The 9,651-nt window shown below is 31.8% G+C and overlaps 1 protein-coding gene across 4 annotated transcripts in view; it reads left to right on the top strand.

The window, feature by feature from the left end:
• Positions 1–507: 507 nt before the first annotated feature.
• The window catches only part of LOC148620837 (dopamine receptor 2-like), a 53,306-nt gene continuing 44,162 nt past the window's right edge, over positions 508–9,651 (top strand). For 2 of the 4 annotated variants that reach the window (XM_088574674.1, XM_088574677.1), the window contains exons 1-2: positions 508–604; positions 3,835–3,999. The gene's annotated coding sequence lies outside the window, so the exon portion shown is untranslated. Of the gene's footprint in view, positions 605–2,087; positions 2,347–3,834; positions 4,000–5,688; positions 6,040–9,651 lie in introns of those variants that run through there. The other 2 variants (XM_088574676.1, XM_088574675.1) reach the window with 2 other exon arrangements.

Raw genomic sequence — 9,651 nt, 5'->3', positions numbered from 1 at the left:
CTTTTAAAATTACAGTGAAACCCGTCTAAACTGAATAAATTGAAAATCTGTCTAAACCAAACTTACCGCTCTTTCCTATACATATTTATAGTTTAACCCTATGTATACCAATCACATGTCTTAATTGAACACTTGCTTCAGTCCTAATAATGCATTAAATTGAAAAAATGGTAAAAGTAGCGCGGCACTTTGTTTTAATTATGTAACAATATCATATTGCAGCTCACCTTACTCTTTATAAATTATACATGTAAATAGTTCGAAGTTCAAGGCAGAGTTAAAAATATACCCAACACACCGCCCAAGCTTTTTTAATGCAAAGATTAAAAATTGAGATAATTTTTAATTTATGGCTTCGTATATTTAATTTCAATTTTAAACAAACGACTAAGGAGAAAAGTTTTAAATAAGCTATCAATTTCACGGACATTGTTACTGCAAGAGTCTTCTAGTTAATGACTGCAATTATACCTGGTTTAAAATGACAATACGGAACACGCCGATTGTATTTATACCATTATAAATAACCTATTTTTGCAAACTGTTTAACACTTCGAATTAACAAAGACTTGAAGGAATACAGGACTAGACATGACTAAAGATAGTAAGATTTTATTCCTTATTTTTCTTGTCCTCGGGTCTTCAAGGGCGGAACCAGAATTTTATAAAAGGAGGGGTTCCGATAAACAAAAATATCAATGGGAGGTTTTAAGGACACTACTTCCTATTTCTTTTTTTTTTTGCTTGATTATTGCACAAAATTAAAATATTTTCAACAACAAAAACAAGGATTACAAACCACGGGCCCATCCTCCTATTTTTTACTATTTTGGGTCTTAGTTGGGTCAGGGTTGCGCGGACATTGATTATGGCATTAGTACAACATCGATTTACTAACATGCACTGTACATCTGCGATTTGAGTCGTATTCAAAAGTAAACTAATTAAAAAATCTTCGTTGAAAAGTTCTAATATGTTTACTTTTGTCTCAACTTGTTGCATACACTAATACTGTCCATAACCCTCTATTTCTTGTTCATATGGTTTTATAATACATGCGTATCCAGATTCTTTATATTTTTTCGAAATATTGAAGCAAGCAAAATACATACATGTGTGTTATTACACTGAGGGCACTGGGCGGACGGAGATATGAACACAATCATTACCACAAATCTATGTACTATTTAGTAGTATTTAGAAAATGAAAAACGTGACAAAATGGTTGTGAAATCAAAACAAAAATTATGGGTTATAGCCTCGTTATAAATTTATTAATCTCTAATAAATTCCGCACTATTTTGCTTATGACGACAAACGGCATTTAAAAATTCAATCGCCTCCATTTCATTTCATATAAACGTATTCAAACATATACTTAAAATGACAATAAATTTCAATTTAAAACCAATTACTTTCTTCACTATGGAATATTATGAATATCCTTTACGCCAGAGGCGAAAAAACATCTGTATTAAAATCTTGATGTTATTATAATCGTATTACATACATGGACATTCTTATTACCAAATAGTATTAATAGTTAAAAATAAATAAATTATCACTTAAATGATCCTAGACAAAAGTATTGAAATTTGTTGGCTATAATTTAAAAACCAGAATCACATCTAAACTCGTGTGAGTGAATTTATTTTAAGGCATACTGATAATATTGACACTACATGTACACGTCGAAACAATTCAACAAAATTATTTGTTGATTGCGGTATCAGAGTTTTTAAGTATCAGTCTTTATGAAAATCAGACGGGGTGATTCATGCATGCCAAAACCCCATCGAACTCAGTTTTATTTCTTGATCAGAAATCGTTATAAATCACTTAACCAGTCTTAGTTTTTCATTTGGGGTTGCGCTTTTGAGATAAAATTTACATTGTACACGAAACTGGCACTTTGCAAGAGTTATCGTTCTTGATTTTGTCAAATTTGATTGATTTTAGTGGGAGCTGAATGTACGATTTTCTCAAAAATGCAGATCTGAATACAGAAATGATAACATATGGCATATGTAAACTTTGTAAGCATCGATTGTTCGGTGGGTTTTTATACTCAATGAATCACTTTACCATTGGCAGTGTCTGAATTTTTTGTTGACTGATACTTAATTCAAACACCATGGAGTTACAGGCTCAAAGTTGACGTGTACCTTCTCGTGCTTTGGAAATTTAGAGTGAAATATTGAGAATCAGGATGTACATTTGTAAATAAACCGGTACAACCGTCGTTTAATAATCACTATGTTTTCGTATTTCTAAATGTGACATGAGCTTAAAACTAATTGTTATGGACTTCCTTTGTTATTATTATCGGAAATAAAATTCATCGGGGTAAGGTTTAAATAGTTTTCCAACTACTTTCGTAATGTTAATTCTATAATAGACACTAAAAGTCTTATTATACATGATGGTAGGTGTCTCAGATATTGCGATGTTTTGTATTGCTTTGTCTTTCTCCTGGACTTTTCAACGCTTTCTTTATTTATTTTGTGTGACATTGCTAAACTTTATATGTTAGCTGTTATGATTTTCTTTTCTGTGTGTGTTTTGTATTTGTGCTTTAAATTTGTGATTTTTTTTTTTTTTTTTTTGTCTTTTGTTTTGTTTTTGTTTTTTTTTATGAACAAATGTGTTGTGCTTGCTATTTAATGGATTAAATTTGGGTTTCTGAATGTTGTTTTTGTTGTTGTTGTTGTTATTTTCCGTTTGTTTTCCTTGGGATCAGCTTTTCTGTTAGGTGCCTAGTTGTTTGGTTTGCGTAATGGTTTCTTCTTCTTTTATTTTCATAACTTTGGTTTTTATTTCCTCTTTTTTCGCCCTTTTCATTTCTTTTTTTGTGTGTTTATTTTTTTTATTTTATTCATTTGAAGAAGACATTAGTTCTAGAATACATTGTATAATAACACTATGATGGTGTATTTCAAGTTTTGTGCCGAGGGTGACTGACATAGATATTGTTTCGTACAACATATCGGTTTGTCACCTTTGAATCCTACGGTAGTTGAGTAGATGTATCATAAGTTGAAGTTTTTATTTAGTTCTTCCTTAAGTCTGAGTTTGCCCTCTAGTTTAGGGCTGACTCCATTTCATTTGATAAAAAAGAAACAAGCATAAACTATTAAGACAATGTGTTAGTCTCTCATTGGAAACTAATTATGAAATTGCATATAAAAGTAATGTGAATCACGTGTCTTGCACATTTTTGTATCACTCAAATCTGCTGATGGTTTTATAATTAGGTACAAAGATATTTATCTAATTCTGCATTCTATGATTTCAAATAAATCAAAGAAAAGTTCATTATGCATGCTCAAAGAAAAACGAAAAGAAAAATGGAAACTAAATGTGAATGTATTACTTTCATAAGTCAATTTTGTATTGAAATCTTTTGAAAAAGTATGAAATTACATTATAATAAAGAAAATCGTGTTATTAAAACAATTGTTTAACAGACATATCAAGTATCTAATTTTCCCACAGATGTTAGTAGTTCAGTTAGCATGATCGAACCGATCGAATCAATTATCAGATTCTTGATGAAGCCATATGTACACACGGAACAATTAGTTCTATTTAAAAGCAACACTTTATTCGATAACGTACGTGTAATCTGTATTTGACCCTGATTGATCCTAACCAAGCAAAGTTCAAGTATTTGTAAACATATTAATTTTATTATTATTATTTTTAAGATGGTAAAAGTGTATCCCGAAAGAACTACAGGAAATAAGTTCGGAAACTCTCGTAGCGTATCGTTTGATGAAAAAAGTTCGGGAAGTAACGTCAAAGATTTGTATTGGTTTTCCACTTTTCTTTCAGAATAAAGCTATTAGAAAGAGTTGTCAGTAATGTATTGATAGAGTTCCGGTGAAAGTTACACTTTCATCAACGCATAATGATTAATTTGTGAATGGATTTTAAAAAGTATTAATTGGAATATACTTCATACAGACATAAAACAGTTTTTGGAATTTCTTATCAAATGTAAGTAAAAAATTATGTTTCTTTTTTTACAACTTTGTATCACTTTCATTTTATCGTAAAAAGGAGGAGAAGAATACATATTATTGAAATGATGCACAATATTCGTGACAGCTTTAAAACTTTAAAGGAGAATTTGTGGGCAACGTTAGGTCATAACATAGCGCTTACACTCAATTTTCCCCATTTAGATATTTTCTTTCCCTTTTACAAAACATTCTTTTGAATATTTAGCGGGATCTCTTTATGAGTTATACTTTCTTTATATTTCTATTATGACACTAAAATGTCTATTCTGACAAAATGATAGAAAAAGGGTGTGTTCGTATGCATTTAAAATGCAAATCAAAGTCGTAAATATTATAAAGTTCAATGTTTCTTGCGTTATTTGTAAAGAATTGTATAATGTTGTATCATTTTGTGTTCTACAACATAGCACCTTTCGGTACCAATTCAAGGGCATCGTTTTTTAAAATACCGAGTTGCTTATAAATTATAATTTTTATACTGCTTAAATATATTAAGCTGACAATATCGTAAATGGTCTCAGTTGTTTCTTTTAAGCGCGGACGGAAATAATGCAAGTATCTAATTATTTTGATAGGGATTTTAAGATAATGATTGAAATTATGTTTAGCTTCACGTAGATGCAGTTATTGTGTGATAAGTAGAATTGAAATGTTAACAACAGTATTGTGGTATTTAAGTGAAAAACAGTCTACATGTATAACAATTCAGATCCGCGAAGTATTGCATTTTCATTTGACGAAAGTTTTGTGCTTAGTATAATGAAATTCAAACTTCTAACCTGTATATTATTAGCTGATTTTCATTTTCGATAAGCAATAATAAATATGACAGCATTGATCATATACATGTATATATAAAAAATACAAATTCAAACTTCTAACCTTTGTAATATTGACTAATTTTCAAGAACAATTTCAAACCTATGTGTCTTAAATAATTTCGGAAATTATTATGTGCATCTTATTTTTTTTTTTTTTTTTTTACCAAAACGCAGATTTATTGTTTACGATTTCGAGCAAACTTCCGTTTCATTCTTTCGTTACGATTACATTTCCGTGGCATTTTACGCCACGACTTCCGAATTCATTTACAGTATCAAAGAATATCAGCCGACCAAAATACGATTGATTGATTGATTGAAGAATAATGAGTATGCACACTTCAACCGTTACGGTTCGGTTTGGACAGGTTTTAAATTGTTAAAGTCCAATTTTGACTGCGGAATATGCGCGAATATTTAATACAAAAAAGACGCAATCCGTTGCAATCGTGCTTCAACTCAGTGGTACGTCGTAACATAGGAGACATTCATTAATCACGATTAATTATCAAATTGCATAACTTCATATCAACTCCATGTTAAAAAGTCCTTACAATATGTGCAATGCTGAACAACACTATTGCAAGTCAAACTTTCAGTAAATACACTTAGTGTCCGGAACAAGTTAAAAACAACGAACATTTGTAAATATGTTTTTCGTTTGAAACTGATTACTTGTTGTATTAGATTTCATATAAATATGGATTCTGCATTTTCACGTTTGATATTATTGTGCATATGGCGCACAAAACATGCAACATTTGACATCGAACAAAGATTTAAAACAATTAAATTTCAACCGATGAATTTACGATGAAATATATAAGTCATATCGTTAATTGTATCTGATTGAAGACTGATCGCCAATTGATTTTGGGGATTTAGTGATACTATCTTAATCAAGATAGGCTTGTTACAATTATATTATCAAAATATACTGAGGGTACTTCTGTTGTGATCATTACAGACGTCGATCCTCTATGTACCGCTTATGTCATTGACAAGCCAGCTTATGTCCGTGAAAATACATTTAATGTCAGCTTCGATTCTATTTAAGAAGAGAAATAAGATTTTGATAGATATCTTGAAGTTCATTTACGGATTTTGACTTTAACTATATTACAAAGCTTTGTGGACAGGAAGCATGGTGAAAAGGATTAATTTACATTCATTTTATGTGGTCCAGTAATCTGGTAAGACTGTAATGAATCTATTTCTTATATTTCTCACATTGTGAAGTGTCGCTTTTTCCAGTTCGACTAATGAACGCAGTTGGATATTTATTTTTCTAGCATAAATTGGCTCATCGTTCATAACATATGCACGTGTTCTGGTGTTATTTCAATTTATGACACTCGCTTTTGATTGTTTTACTTTCCTCACATAGAACACGTTGGTAGGAATGTCTGTTTAATAGCAAATTGCACTCTGTAATAAAAATCTGAGGATATGCGTTACTAGCATGTTTCAATGGTACTCGTTTGGACAATTGATGTAGGCCCTAGTTTTAATTAATATTTAGTGTTTCTGGATTTGCATAGGACATAGGATTTGATTTAAATTGCGGGTAAATAGAAGTACATTGTTTTCATGGTTGGGCTATAGAACAATGTTTTCATGGTTGGGCCATAGAACATTGTTTTCATGGTTGGGATATAGAACATTGCTTTCATGGTTGGGCTATAGAACATTGTTTTCATGGCTGGGCTATAGAACAAGATTTTGCGCATATATAATTCATTTATATTTAGTTCTTTAAGGTATCCACTTATTGAATCCTCACCTGCGAACGTGTATTGTGTATGCAAATGTACTGTACCATTGAGATCGTCACTGGATATTCAGTCTCGCGATTGTTTGACATGTGTCGAATCTTCAGTCTTACGGTCTGCTGGCAATCGAACGGGTTTATAGAATTTAGAAACGTTCGTCAATTTGCAAGATTAATTATTGTTAGAGCCTTTTTACTTGAGATATTTTCTGGTCATATTGTCATAAAACTTCGCTGTAATTTCTACTTTGTAGCTATACATTGATAAAATCTTTGGAATACATGAGATAACTAATTGTTATTGAGATAAAGGAAAAGATTAGGTAAAATGGTGTTCCGATATTTTCGTGTACTTAAATTTGGCTATCCATGGCAACAGTTACATGGTTCAGTAATTGAACCCTCAATATAAGGGAAAAGTACCAAATTCATATTTCACTGTATACTAACTTAGAATTTGGAAAGTAGAATATCCTCAAGTTTTTCTCGTCCCTACTCTTATTTTGTTCTTGGTTATGTATTTGTATTTCATGTTCATACTACTGGAATAACCGAATTATATTACTGACAAAACATATGTATTCAATCCATTAAAAGTAACTTTGCCCAAATGTTATGCAATTATTTGATTCTTGAATTATATGCAGTTGAAGGATGCTGCCCGGCATGTCATCCTGCTGTATCACAAAAAATATTTTTCTTTAAGGTTTTACGTTATTACATCCTCATAGACGTGTATATTAAATTTAACTCTGCTTTTCCAATAGGAAATGTAGGTTTCCCAAGGGAAATGTGTATTCCTATGGGAACTCAAGATTTTCCCATGGAAAATCTTACTAAGATCCTTGATAACTTTTTGTTCTGGACAACCATATCATCTTGTTTCAGGTCAAGTACATGTATGCTTCGGCCACTCCAGTACAACATGATCAGTGTAAAGAAAGTCTTACTTCGCTTTTATCTAAGCATGTTAAAATTGTCGTTTCCGGAATGGCAAATTTGTCCCGTAGACAGTTTATGGTTAAATGTCATTTTGAATGCTTCGACATCTTTGGTCGAAAATGGACAGGTCTATTGCTAAACTTGCTTTGTTGTTTGATCATTATTCGCGAATAGCAAATACTCTAATATTTTTAATTCTTTAAAGCGCTGATTTAGGAAATAAGTACAACAGGGTCTATCAAAAGATACCGCCATATGAACTGTAAAAGAAGGCAACTTGTTGGTTGTAATGGGAGAAGATTGAAAAGTTGGCTGCAGATAAAAAAAAAACAGCCTCACGATGGCTATAGGAAAAAGAGGCAGTCACGGAGGTTACAGAACAAAATATAGGTTAATGGTAACTATGGGAATGAAAGAAAAAAATGATTCCATCGAAAATTCGATCTTTTGATTCGGCCACTAAGATACTGGTGTGATTGTGGTGTCAGTACGAAATTTCATCTGAATGTAATTTTTGTTTGACCTTTGTCTTTTTCGATGTCCGTGATTGGAGACTGAAGACCGACCAAAGTATGAATACGTTTTTTGTTTGTCGTTAGGCAAATCTAGTATAGATAAAAGGACAACACGAGGAACGTCCCCAACCTGGTTTTTTTTTCGGTTTACAGATTCTTTATCTGGTTATATGACTGATGATAATTCGTGTTATTGTTATCTTCTCATCGTAAGGAATGATTTGCTTGATCTTCAAGGACTTGTTTAATTTTGTGGAATGATTAATTTTGATATGTGTTGAGTTGTATTTCTGTATGAGCTGACAGTTTATGAAAACATTCACTGTAGCCGTGATTTCCATGTACTCTTCACCAGTCTATGTAAGACTCAGGCAGTGGGTAAAACAGGGTAAAAACACCATTTTGGCCGTGTAATTTCAGTGACATTATTTATGCCATCAGAATTAGGAAGTAAAACTATGAATCATAATACCGTTTTGGTTTAATAAGTTGTACACAGGAAACATTTATTTTAGAGGCAATACATAACTCGCAAAACAGATTTTTTTTCTGAAAAAAAATCCCAATTGCTATAAATTGCAAAAGGCTACATGGAGTCAATATTACATGTAGTAAAAGGGATAATTGGGGTTGTAATCACGAGATTCCTAATTTTTATAAAGACTTGTACTTAAACACAATACACATGTGTAGTTGAATTTGCATTTTCTAGAATTACATCAAAAGACACTGGCTTTCAGAGTACAAATCATATTAACCAACACTATTTTCAGTATGGAACTAATTGGTGGGTGGCATATTACGAAGGTTCTAACGATCGACGATCGCTACGGTATTGTAAGGAAAGAGCTCACTTAATAGAATTCACGAATATATATTTAAAATGTAAATGATCTTTAAATTTATGTAACTTATTTTATTAGCAAACATATGCAAGTAGTTTAAGGATTACTACTTGTCTGCCTGTTATCAATCATTGATAAAATTTATCATTTATCGGATTACAGTTTTACGCCATTTCTAATATCGGCGAACATCCGTTGCAATATGAAATTTGTTTTTAATCACTTACGAAGGATTGCTTATGCAGTTCTTATAATGGGAGGAGCGTTCCGCTATATCCAATGTCTAGCTTCGTTTCTTATCGGTGAATATACTTATAAATGTTATTTCAAAGACACATGTATTCCAACTACTTCCTGTGTTTTGACATACAAAAAGCATTGTTTTACGCCGGTAGACAACTTTCCAATGAACACCACCAGTTCATTCTTTGCATTCTTTGAGTGTTTCTTGAAATTGACGTTGGAAGATTCTTTGCGTTCGTTATAAATGTGTTTCTTGAGATTATGAACGCGTTCTCTCGATCGGCGTTTCCTGAAATAGACGTTTGAAGATTCGATGCGTTCTTAATAAATGAATTTCTTGAGATTCTGCGCGTTCTTGCTGTGTTTTTTTAAATTGACTTTCGAAGATTCAGTACGTTCTTCGGGTATTTCTTGGAAAGGTCGTTTGTAGATAAAGTGCGTTCTTTGGGTGTTTCTTGATATGGTCATTTGAAGATTCGGTGCGTTCTT

The sequence above is a fragment of the Perna viridis genome, chromosome 3 (assembly GCF_037379345.1).
Source record: "Perna viridis isolate PV_CMFRI_1.1 ecotype Kerala chromosome 3, ASM3737934v1, whole genome shotgun sequence".
NCBI classification, from domain to species: Eukaryota; Metazoa; Mollusca; class Bivalvia; order Mytilida; family Mytilidae; genus Perna; species Perna viridis.
The sequence above is the reverse complement of the archived record's forward strand: the minus strand, read 5'-3'. Positions and strand labels throughout refer to the sequence as shown.